The 12,532-nt window shown below is 39.6% G+C and overlaps 1 non-coding gene across 1 annotated transcript; it reads left to right on the forward strand.

Annotated features, from left to right (window-relative positions):
* Window positions 1–12,144: 12,144 nt before the first annotated feature.
* LOC114231447 (U6 spliceosomal RNA) lies at window positions 12,145–12,251 on the forward strand. Its single transcript, XR_003617407.2, has one exon. It is a non-coding gene; the product is annotated as a U6 spliceosomal RNA (small nuclear RNA).
* Window positions 12,252–12,532: the final 281 nt, after the last annotated feature.

The following is a 12,532-nucleotide window of genomic DNA, read 5'->3' on the forward strand; positions in this document are numbered from 1 at the left end:
CAGTAATATAGGGAAGATCAAAGAAGTTCAAGGATATATAGGTATGCAGGGTCTTGAATAAGCTTTACTAGAAGCAGAGCCTGAAATGAGGATTCATGTACAGATAATTTATTGAGATGGTACCTTTAGGAAGGAAGTGAGAGAAACTGGTAGAGTAGTTTCTTTAGTGTGAGGAGGTAAAAGAACTTCCCATGCATTAAGGTTGGCAGTATTCCTGGCCTATCATCTTTTATCTTCCCAGCCCGTAGCTGCCATGCCCAAAGGTCCTCCTTCCATCATTGTTTTACTGATTAAAGTTAGAAATAGAGGAAATTAGCAGTTGTAATGTGCATGTTCAAACAGTCCAAGGAAAGTCTAGTATTGAGTGCCTATGGCCCAATTTTGGCCTTGGTTCAATCCAATTAAAAAAGAGTTTGTGGGGTCTTGCTCTCAATTCAATAATGACACTCATACTTGGGGAAAAACAGTAAACTATAAACATATCATGAATTCCAATATAAAAAAGTTAAAATCTTTTTTTTAAAACCAGACTCCATTTTATACTCCTTATCATCTGGCAACCACAATCCTCTTTCTGTAATTATGGGTTTGTCATATTTCATTTAAAAAGGAATCAGACAATATAGGACTTTTATGTCTGTCTTCTTTCACTTAGCATACTAATTTTAAAGCTTATCCAACTTGTGGCACGTATCAGTACTTTGTTTCTTTTTATGGCTGAATAATATTATATTTATTTGTTCATTCATCAATGGACATTTGGGTTATTTCTACTTTTAGGCTACTGTGAATAATGCTGCTATTAACATTCACGTTCACATACTAATTTTTATTCATCAAGCACTCTTAAACACTAAAAGGATTTAACTAGACTCTAGACTTCCAAAATATTTTATTGTAATAGTTCTTGCCAGTTCAATAGTTGTTTTGAAAGATTAGTTCCTAAAGCTTTCTACTCTGCCATCTTTTGTGATGTCACTTGATTTTAATATTTGGTAAACCAAATTGTTTATGCTTCTAAGGTCAGGTTTTCTCTAGCCACTTCTGCATATTAATATTTTAGATAAACTTTAGAATAATTATTATTAATTCTTAAAAGAAAGGAAAACAAAATTGTATTATTTTTTTATAAAATGAATTCAAACTGGTTATTTTAGGACAAGTGGCTCACTTCCAATATTATGTCTCTGTCCTTAGAAGACATAGTTCTCCATTTCTTCAAGTCTTCTAAGTTCTTATATAAGTTATATTTTATATAATATATGTGTGTTTATTATAATATTAATTGTTTATTATCCAATATTTGTGAAATAATATTAGTATTTACAATATTACTATTGTGAATGCAATTTTTTTTTTCTGTAATACAACTTCTAAAGTGATCCTATATAATAAAATCCTAATATGCTAAGTGTCTAGTCATTCGGTTGGCCATTCAACCAATCAAAGTATAATATGCTAATGATATGCTAAGGCCAATCAACTGTTCACTATGACATGCACTGACCACCAAGGGGCAGACAGTCAACCAGTCGACCAGTTGCTATGATGTGTACTGATCACTAGGGGGCAGATGCTCCAACCAGTAGTTTAGCTTGCTGCTGGGGTCCAGCTATGGAGCCCTCCCGCAGTCTCTCCCCAGCTGGCCAACCTCCCACATCCCTCTCCAGCCCCGATTGTGCACCGGTGGAGTCCCTCGGCCTGGCCTGTGCCCTTTCGCAATCCAGTACCCTTCAGGGGATGTCAGAGAGCTGGTTTCAGCCCGATCCATCAGTCCAGGCCAAGAAACCCCACTGGTGCACGAATTTGTGCACCAGGCCTCTAGTATAATTATATAAGAAAACTGTATTTGGCTAGTTATTTTGTGATTGACCACACTACTAAATTCTCCCACTAATTCTAATTGTTGTTACTTTACTTAAAGTTGCCTGAATGTATAATCACATAATTTTCAAATAAGAATAATAATTTTCTTCCTACTTTTAGTATTTACATCCTTTATGTTTTCAGAACAATTATAAAGAATAGCAATGATTGCAATTGTACTTCTTTTGTTCCTAGTTGAAAGGGGAAAGTGCCTAGTGTTTCAACTTTAATTATGATGCTGGTTATTATTATGTGCTATAAATATACATATAAATTATCTACATATACATATATAAATATATGTAAATTATGTTTTAATAAAAATAATTCTATTACTATATTATCAAAACTATTTGTTCCTTAGATAATTGAACTGCCTTTTAAAAAGTATTAAAATAATTGTGCCTTTCTAAATGTACTAAAATAATTGTAACTTTTTATACATTGACTTATTAATATAGCTAATCTGTTAGTAGATTTCTGAAAATTTAGATTTTCTGAATTTTTAGTATTAATTTCACTTATCACTGTAATTGATAATATTTCCTATATATATTTTATGCATTTATTGAGTATAATGTAGACTGGCCAATTTTTTACCACCTGTGTTACTTTGTCATGATTTGGTTTTGATAATAACTGCTTTAATTTAATTTATTGATTTTTTGTTCTTTATTCTAAAATTGCATAAAATATGGACATAAAGGGGTTTACATTTTTGCTGTTTGAAAGTATTCATGATGAAAATATAATTTATTTTCTCATTATGTAATTAGATATTTAACTATTTAGTGCACATGATAATTTCATTATTTAGTATTTTAAAATATATTTTTATTAATTTCAAAGAGGAAGGGAGATGGATAGAGAAATAGAAAGATCAGTGATGAGAATCATTGATTGGTTGCCTCCTGCACACCCTCTAATGGGGATTGAGCCACAATCCAAGCATGTGCCCCAGCCAGGAATTGAACTGTGACCTCCTGGTTCATAGGTTGATGCTCAACCAGTGAGCTACACCAGCCAGGCCATTATTTAGTACTAGTGGCCCGGTGCATGAAATTCATGCATGGGGTGAGGGGTGTTCCTCAGCCTAGCCTGTACCCTCTCCAATCTGGGACCCCTTGAAGGATGTCCTACTGCTGGTTTACAGGGATTGGGCCTAAACCAGCAGTCAGACATCCCTCTCACAATCCGGGACTGCTGGCTCCTAACCACTCACCTGCCTGCCTGCCTGCCTGATTGCCCCTAACCACTCTGCCTGCCGGCCTGCTAACCCCAAACTGCCCCCCACCGCTGGCCTGCTTGCCCCCAAATGCCCCCTCCCCAGCCAGCCTGATAACCCCCAACTGCTGTCCGTGCCAGTGTGCTCGCCCCCAACTGTCTCCCCTGCTGGCCTGTTCACTCCAAACTACCCCCCACCGATGTCCTGATTACCTCCAACTGACCCCCACTGATAGCCTGTTTGCCCCCAAATGGCCCCCCTGCTGGTCTGCTTACCCCCAACGGCCCTGCCCCTGACCAGCCTGATCACCCACAACTGCCATCCCATGCTGGCCTGATCACCCACAACTGCCCTCCCCTCTTGGCCTCTCACCACCTCTATCTCGGCCCCACCACCACGGCTTTGTCCAAAAGAACATCCGGAATGTCTCCTGGAAGGTCTCCCAGTCTAATTAGCATATTACCCTTTTATTAGTATAGATTTTAAATTTCATCCACTTCATCACAGTTTTCAAATTTAATAACATAAAGCAAATACTCTAATATATCTCTAAGTTTCCTCTACAATTTAATATTTTCCTTTAGGCATGACTTATTTGATAAATTTATTTTATGGCTACTTATATGTGTGTACATATGAACATTATAATCATACATATAATTATATATTATATAAACATATACTACTATTATGTATGTTTCATTCACCTCTCAAAAATACCTCTCATTACAATTATCTGTTTTATAATTTGTCTATTACTATTTTTTAATCTATTGAAAAATATGAAATAATGGTTTCTCAGACATGTTACCAAATGTATATCTATTTTAAAAATCAGTAAGTTAAACTTCATTAAAATTAATAAAAAATGTCACTTTGGAAAATACCCTGCTAAGATGGTAAAAAGACATGCCATAGACTGATAGAAATTATTTGCAAATTAAATATCTGACAAAGAACTTGGATCTAGGATATATTAATAATTTTATAAACTCAACAGTAAGAAAATGAACAATCCAATTAGAAATGAGCAAAGTATGTATGACAAACATGTATATGAAAAGGTATTTAACATCACTGGCCATTAGCAAAATGCACATTAAGACGATCATAAAATAGCCCTGACTGGTTTGGCTCAGTGGATGGAGTGTTGGCCTGCGGACTGGGGGGTCCCAGGTTCGATTCTGGTTGGGGGCATGTACTTTGGTTGCAGGCACATCCCCAGTGGGGGGTGTGCAGAAGGCAGCTGATTGGTGTTTCTCTCTCATCGATGTTTCTGACTCTCTATCCCTCTCCCTTCCTCTCTCTGTAAAAAGTCCATATATATATATATATATTTATATATATATATATATATGATAAAATACCACTACACAATGATTACAATGACTAAAATAAAAATATAGCCCTGGCTGGCTTGCTCAGTGGGTTGAACCAATCTTCTATTCACCAAAAGGTTGCAGGTTCGATTCCCAGTCAGGACACATACCTGGGTTTCAGGTCTAATCCCTGATGGAGAGGTGAATACAGGAGGCAAGTGTTAGGAGTTCACCACACATTTTTGGGCTTTACTTTCAGGAACCCCACTAGGTTCTCACAGTGAAGATCTAAGGCAGACCCCCCCCCAAAAAAAACAAACAAAAAAACAAACCTCCATAGTATGGCTGGAAGAGGAAGAATAATCACTTTGAAACATGCCCAAAACCTTCTCTACAATGAAAGCCTGTGCCCCAGGGTAAAAGACTTTGCCAGAGCATTGTCCCATCATCTACCAGAAAAACATCCCTGCCACTTAAGTCTCCTGTAGCCTTTCTGTCTCGCCTAACAGGGGAGCAACATTGTCAACAGGAAATGGGGCTTAGAGAAAATTGAGCAGGGATGCTGTAGCTAGGTAAGGGAGTAGGATGCAAGAAGGGATCAGAAATAAAATAAAAGCTTTTTCCATTGGAAAAACACTTGTTGTGCAAGTTCTGTCCCAGAGACATAGACCCACTAAAGGACTGAGATTTAGCTATAACATTAAAGATCACATCCCCTCTGCCACACTTTATAGCAACATCAATGCAGCTCCTGGATTTTGTATTTATCATAGTTATATAAGAGTGGATAGTGGATTACAGCTGAAAGAGATGACAGGTACACTCAGGGAAACTCGAAGTCAAAGGGAGACAAAAACAAGGACACCAGAGAAACTTAAGGTCTTTCATACATATAGCGAGGACAAACATCATACATAGTCCAACTCTTAGCCAGATTAACATAAAACCTCACACTCAATGACTATGTACCTCAATTCTTATTACCTCATGCAACATACCCATCTTTAACAAATAATTATAAGGCATATGAAGATAGTTATGGCATGAGAATGAAATCCCAGGGCCCCAGTCACTGAGCTCTACAATCCATCCCTGAGTTGGCTCTGAGACCATACCTCCCGTGAGCTGATCCCAGCCAATGACTGAGCATATCACAGCTAAGTCTAGGGCAGGTCCCTTTCTAGGGGACACTGGACTCCTCTGGTGACTGGCTTTGGCTCAAGGCCTTGCTGAAACTTAGATGTCAAATGGTCTAGGAAACTTTCATCTTATCTTCCTTCATGCTCACTTTTATTCCAGGTCAGATATGCACTGTGGACTGAGCTCTCCCAGCTTTTCCCAGCTCCATCCTCATGCTTTTTCACATGTCCCCTTCCCCTCTCCCCCACCCACTGCCCCCAGACAAATCCTACCCTTTGTGTTTAATCCTGTCTTGGCATCTTTTTCTCAGAGGAGCTGGACTAACATAGTCTTTTATCTTTTCACTATTCCAGGCTTATAGACAGTGTTCCTTAGTGGGCATTTTTAAATCACAGATATTCATGGATAGAAATTGAATTTTTAGAATGTTTCCCCCCAGGAACAGGGAGAAATTCAGGGAACTTCCTCAAATGCACTGTCAGGATTTTTCTTTTAATATCTTGTGTTTAAAGCTGGAATGTCTTTTTAGAAAACAAGGCCAAATCCTTTGCTGTAAACTGGTGACAGAGTAAAAAGAAAAGGCTAGATTAAGGAAAGGTAGGGTCAGTCCATCCATAAGAATTTGTATGATAACCACACACTTCATGGATCCTTAAACAAGGCAGAAAAAATAAAATTTAATTATAAATCTTAAACACATCGAGGTTTTGTGGACACATGGCCCATGAATTAGCTCACGAAGTGACTGGGTTAATATGACACAGTTGGATCTATGCAATTATATGGCTATGGTTTTGGTTTTATTTCCCTAAAGCCTGGGGGATTTAGAGGCTAGGAACAAATTTTAAATAGATTAAGTAGTGTACGTGTTGTGTGTGTGTGTGTGTGTGTGTGTGTGTGTGTGTGTGTGTGTAAAGTAGGCCAGTTATGTATGCTTAACTTTCACAACAATGCACATGTGTGGTTCAAGAATTGTCTGTTTTATGTACTCATTTTGAATACCATAACCCATCTAAAATCAATAAAAATAAATAGAACTGTAATTTTCTTAAAGCTATTAAATTCATATGGGAAAATAACTGATGCATTGAAGACAGTTTTTTATTTTATTTTTTATTTGAGACTCACTGGGAATTTGGCATTTTTAGGGGCTGTGAATATTTTTTTTAGTGTCATATGTCAAAAAATACTCCCGAGGAAAAGCTCCTTGACATTGGTCTTGACAATGAATTTTTAGATATGACACCAAAAGCACAGGCAACAAAAGCAAAAATAAACACTAGAATTAGAACTATATCAAAATAAAAATCTTTTGCACAGCAAAGAAAGCAATTGACAGAATGAAAAAGAAACCTACAGAATGGGAGAAAGTATTTGCAAGCCATATATCTGATAAGGGATTAATTTAAAAATATATAAGGAATTCATCATACAGTTCAATAGAAACACACACACACACACACACACACACACACACACACACACACACACACAAATAACCTGATTTAAAAATAGGCAATGGAACTGAGTATTTTTCTAATAAAGACATAAATGGCCAAGAGGTATGTGAAAAAGTGCTCAACATCACTAATCATCAGAGAAATGCAAATCAAATTCACAATGAAATAACACCTCAAACCTGTTAAGAGGGGACTATTATTTAAAAAACAAAAGATAACAAGTGTTGGTGAGAATATGGAGAAAAGGGAACCCTGGTACAGTGTTGGTGGGAATATAAATTGGTACAGCCTTTATGGGAAAATAATATGGAGGCTTCTCAAAACATCCTATATAATAAAAGCCTAATATGCAAATTGACGGAACAGCAGAATGACTAGTGGAAGGACCAGTCGCTATGACGCGCACTGACCACCAGGGGGCAGAAGCTCAATGCAGGAGCTGCCCCCAGCTCCCAGGCCCCAGGCCAGCCAAGGCGGGTGCCAGCAGGGGTGGAGGGGTTGCCCAATTGCCCCACCGGTCACCCTGCAGAGGAGGTGACTGGCGGTGGTTGTGGGGGGCGGTGCCTGTGAGCAGGTGGTGCCAGGCCAGCCAAGGCAGGTGCCAGCAGGGGCCCCCAACCACCCTGCCGGTCACCCCGCAGATATGCTCTGATCCCCAGCCACGCCTAGGGACCCTACCCATGCACAAATATCATGCACCGGGCCTCTAGTCAAAAATAAAACTACCAGATAATCCAGCAATCCCACTTCTGAGTATACACCCAAAGGAGATAAAATGAATATCTCAAAGAGATACCTGCACTCCTATGTTCATTGCAGTGTTAATCATAATAACAGATCTGGGAACAAACTAATGTCCATTGATAGATGAATGGAAAAAGAAAATGTGGTATATACATACAATGAAATATTCAGCCTTAAATAGAAGTACACTATGCCATTTGTGACAACATGGATGGACCTGGATGACATTGTGCTAATTGAAATAAGCCAGACACAGAAAGATAAATATTGTATGATCTTACCTGTATATGGAATCTAAAATAGTCAAACTCATAGAAGCAGAAGGCAGAATGGTGGTTACCAGGGGCCAGAAGAAAAAGAAAATGGGGAGATGTCAGTCAAGTTTCAGTTTTGCAAGACCAGTAAGTTCCAGAGATCTAATGTATAGCATGGTGACTTTAGGTAACAATATGGTACTGTGTACTTGAAATTTACAAAGAAGGCTAATACTAAGTGTTGTCACTACCAAAAGAAAAAATGTGATGTATGAAATGATGGATATGTTAACTAGCTTTATTGTGCAGATTATTACACAATGTACAGAGTGGGGCAAAAGTAGGTTTATAGTTGTGAGTGCTGCAGTTAATTCTTGTATTATTATTTACTAGGGGCCCAGTGCATGAATTCATGCACCTTGAAAGGCATTGTGGGCTGTGAGGCTGCGGTGGGCACAGGGGTGGGTCTCAGCCCATCCTCTGCGCCCCCGCCTGGCCCCTCCTGCTACAGCCCCCAATCTCCTATTTGCTGGCAGCCCCACTCCCGCTGCCGCCACTTCCATGCACTGATGGCGCCAGCCTGCTTGTACCCGCTGACGACGTGGAGCAATTGGAGCCGGCGCCAGCAGCGGGTGCGAGCAACAGCTCCAGCATTGGCAGCAGGTGCAAGCAGGGCCAGAGGCGGCAGCAGGTGCAAGTGCTAGGTGGGACCGTGGCGTGCAGGAGCAAAGAATTTTCAGTAACCACCAGAGGCTCACCCCAATGACAGCAACCAGCACCCCGCCTTGGTTTGGCACCCCCGCTCACTTGCTCCAGCATCCCGTCATGGACGACACCCACCATATTCCACGCGTGCAACCTGGTGGTCGGTGCTTGTCATAACGACCAGTTGTTCGGTTGTTTGGTTGTTCCACCATTCGGTCTATTTGCATATTAGCCTTTTATTATATAGGATCAGCTTATTTATTTTCCATATGAACAACTGTAAACCTACTTTTACCTCATCTGCATATGTATATCAAATCACCAAGTTATTCATTTTATATATGTACTTGAGGCCCGGTGCATGAAAATTCATGCACTGGAGGAGGGATCCCTCAGCCAGGCCTGCCCCTTCTCACAGTCCAGGACCTCTTAGGGGCGGGAGGCAACCCAGCAATCAGGAGAAGACGACGCCCTCATCACACCTCTGCTGCTGTCACTGCCAGCAGCGCAAGCCTTGGCTGGCCCTGGTTACCTGAGCCTCGGCCAGCCCTGGGCGGCTAGGCAGCTACCATCTGAGGCTTGCCTGTGCCTCAGGCCAGCCCTGGGAGGCTGAGGGGTTGAGGGGACTGGAGGACTCCAGAGGCAGGCACACAGAACGGCCGGGCCCGTCTAGGGGTGGACCCAGCCTTGCTGTGTGCCTGCTGCCCTGGCAGGGCTGAGAGGACTGGGCACCACCATCTTGTGGCTGTGGGGGCTGCCATCTTTGAGGGCATGGCAGTCAATTAGCATATTACTGTGGAATCCCTTGTCACGTCCCGCGTGTTTCAGGGTTCCCGTTCAGGTCCGGTTTTTGGAGAAGGCCGCAATCAAAATGAAGAGAAGCTCGAAAAGAATCAATTTGGGTAAATGGGGGGCCAGGCGGGAGCCCACCTCTAGTGGGAGGACTACTCCTGCTCTGGCCTTTGCTATCCCTTTTATTGGGGTTCTGAGATACACCCATTGCCCTTAGGCAGGTAATTCCAGTAACAGACAGATTATCTTATCAATAAGGATTTACATGATTATTTGGTGGGGAAGTTGCCTCAGTTACCATTGTCTCAATTAGATAGGGAGTGGTTTGCTCTGACCTTTAGCTTCAAGGTTGACCAGCCTTCCCGGGTTCCCTTTTCACATAACTACCAAGTGACAATGTTCGGTTTCCGGCATATTACCTCCTTATTGGCTGTGGGCACCGCCATCTTTGCAATGGAGTGAGGGTCAATTAGCATATTCCCTCTTTATTAGATAGGATAATAAAAAAATTACCCATGGAGTCAAATTTTCTTGGGTCAAGATAGAGGTGAGATAAAAAGATAACATAACTTCTAAACAAGTAAATTGCCCAAAAGTCATTTGAATTTCCCGTGGGCATATGAATCTAAGCAATACTGTGTGTCAGCGCTCAGGCACCTACATACCTGAGAAACACCTGGCTGAGCAGCCATCAACCTGAAAGTGAAAATAAGACATTTGGGGGCCTAGCTATCTGTATCTGTGCTAGTAATCTGCATTCTGGTGCACATTCTTGCTAGCCAATAATTAACTCCATTCTTATCTGTGATGCTTGTCCTGCCTTGCAGAACCTGTTTCCTGGAATACTCCCATTTTACAGAGGCCATAAACCATGAACCATATACCACCTCCAGAGGGGGTTGGCAGTGCTGATGCCAGGTAGGCCAAGCCTTTGACTGTAATCTCACTTCCCCCATCCCAACTCACGGGGGCTGCAAAGCCTGCAAAAAGTCTGGACACCTGATCCATATTTGGGGGACAAATAAACAAATGGTATAAAGGGAAAGCTTCATCCATATTCATCACTCAGGATTTGGAGACTGACTCCCTTTAGTCACGCCACTAGTGCATCTGCAATAAAGGCTACTTTTCTGAATACCTTTTGAGTGCCCGGCTGATTAAAATCCGGCTCTGCCTGGCAGCTTATCTAGAACAAGCCCACTCTGGTTGTCCTATGGGCACAACTGATCTGCTATAAGATCTAGTAAATCAAGCTTCAGACAACTGGCTATTCATCAAGATTGCCAGGAAGAAGAAAAACAAATCAATTGGCAAATGGTTAATCCATTGTTTCTCTATAGAATTAACTTAATTGGAAAGATAGAAAACACTTTTTTTTTTTTTTAAAAAAAGGTATTTGAACTGCCAATATGAGTCTTTCTTTGCACTACACCAGAACAGTTGGAGTACATGTTTTTCTCAGAAAGAGGGGGGTGCCTCTTTAGTCAGAAATCAATTTTGCATTTCCTTGATTTGCAGATGAAAAGAATTCCAATTCCCTATTTATTTGTAATACCTGGCTTGTGACTCTCTAGCTGGCTCAAGCAGTTCTGATGAAATGCAGGACAATGACACCTTGAAAAGTGGTGACACTGTATCCACTTGAAAAGTAATTGCTCCTGGCTTCACGCACAGTGACTTCAAGATGGAAAATACATTCAGAATAGCAAATGCCAAGAATGCTTCTAATCCAACTGACTCCGTTCCTTATCATTTTAGGGAAGCAGGTGGGATAAAAATAATGCCAAAAAGCATGATTTATCGTATCAAAAATATAGTGCATGGTAAGTATTCTATTTTCTCTTTTCTCTCTCTCATTCTCTGTCTAGACTTTTATAATACTTTTCATATATAGAGCTTCCACCCGAAACTATTCATTGAATTCATTTTTCAAAAGACTAACTAGACTTTTGAAATGTAAAGTTCTGTAGCCATTTTTTTATTATTTTGAATTTAATGTAATTAATTTTGATAAGTTGCAAATAGCGCTGACCCAGTTTGGATGCATTTATTTTTTCAATATGTAATGTTTCATGCATACAAAGGATATAGGTAAAACATATAGCAGAGCGCTAACAACTCATTAAACTTCTCCCATTTTATTTAAGCTATTATTATTATTGAGGTAATCACTGTTTTCTCCTTCTCTGTCTTTCCTCAACCATTGGAATAACTATTATTCTAAATTTTGTTTTTATATCTCTTTGCTATATCATGATTAGCTTATTTCCTAAGTATACAGTCCTAAACAATGTATTATTTAGCTTGATTTTATTAAAAGTGTATTATATTATACATAGTTTTTGTGGTACTGGCTTTCTTCACTCAATAGTATTCTTGTTTTTAATGCATCCCCTTGTTATAAGAAGTAGACCTTACTTATTTTCTATTGTACAAATATATAATAATTCATTGTGCTGCACCTTGATTGACACATGATATATGTTACAACTATCTTCTTAGAGTCTGTGGCATGTCTTTATTTCCCCTATGATATATTTTTTCCCCTATGATATTTTTGATAAAAAGTTATTAATTGAATTTTGTCAAATATATTTTTTTGTTTAGCACTTTGTGAATTACTTAAGATAGCCTTCCTTGTGCTTGCTTTGGCAGCACATATACTAAAATTTGAATGATACAGACAAGATTAGCATGGCCCCTGCGCAAGGATGACACACAAATTCATGAAGTTTTCCATATTTTTTAACAACCACAACAAAAAGATAGCCTTCCTTCTCCAAAGATATATATTCTTCCAAATATTTTACTTTGCCTTTAAAAATTAATTCTTTAATCTACCAGAAATATATTTTTGTGGAGACTATTTTGATATGTGTATACAAGTTTAGTCTCCTGTTTTAAATTTTTTTATCATTATACAAAGACCCTATCCCTAACTTTATTTTTTATCTTAAATTCTTTTTTGACTTATCTATATAACAAAAGCCCAGCAACCCTTACGGCGGAACGACCAGAATGACTGGT

This window comes from Eptesicus fuscus, chromosome 12 (genome assembly GCF_027574615.1).
Source record: "Eptesicus fuscus isolate TK198812 chromosome 12, DD_ASM_mEF_20220401, whole genome shotgun sequence".
Classification (NCBI taxonomy): Eukaryota; Metazoa; Chordata; class Mammalia; order Chiroptera; family Vespertilionidae; genus Eptesicus; species Eptesicus fuscus.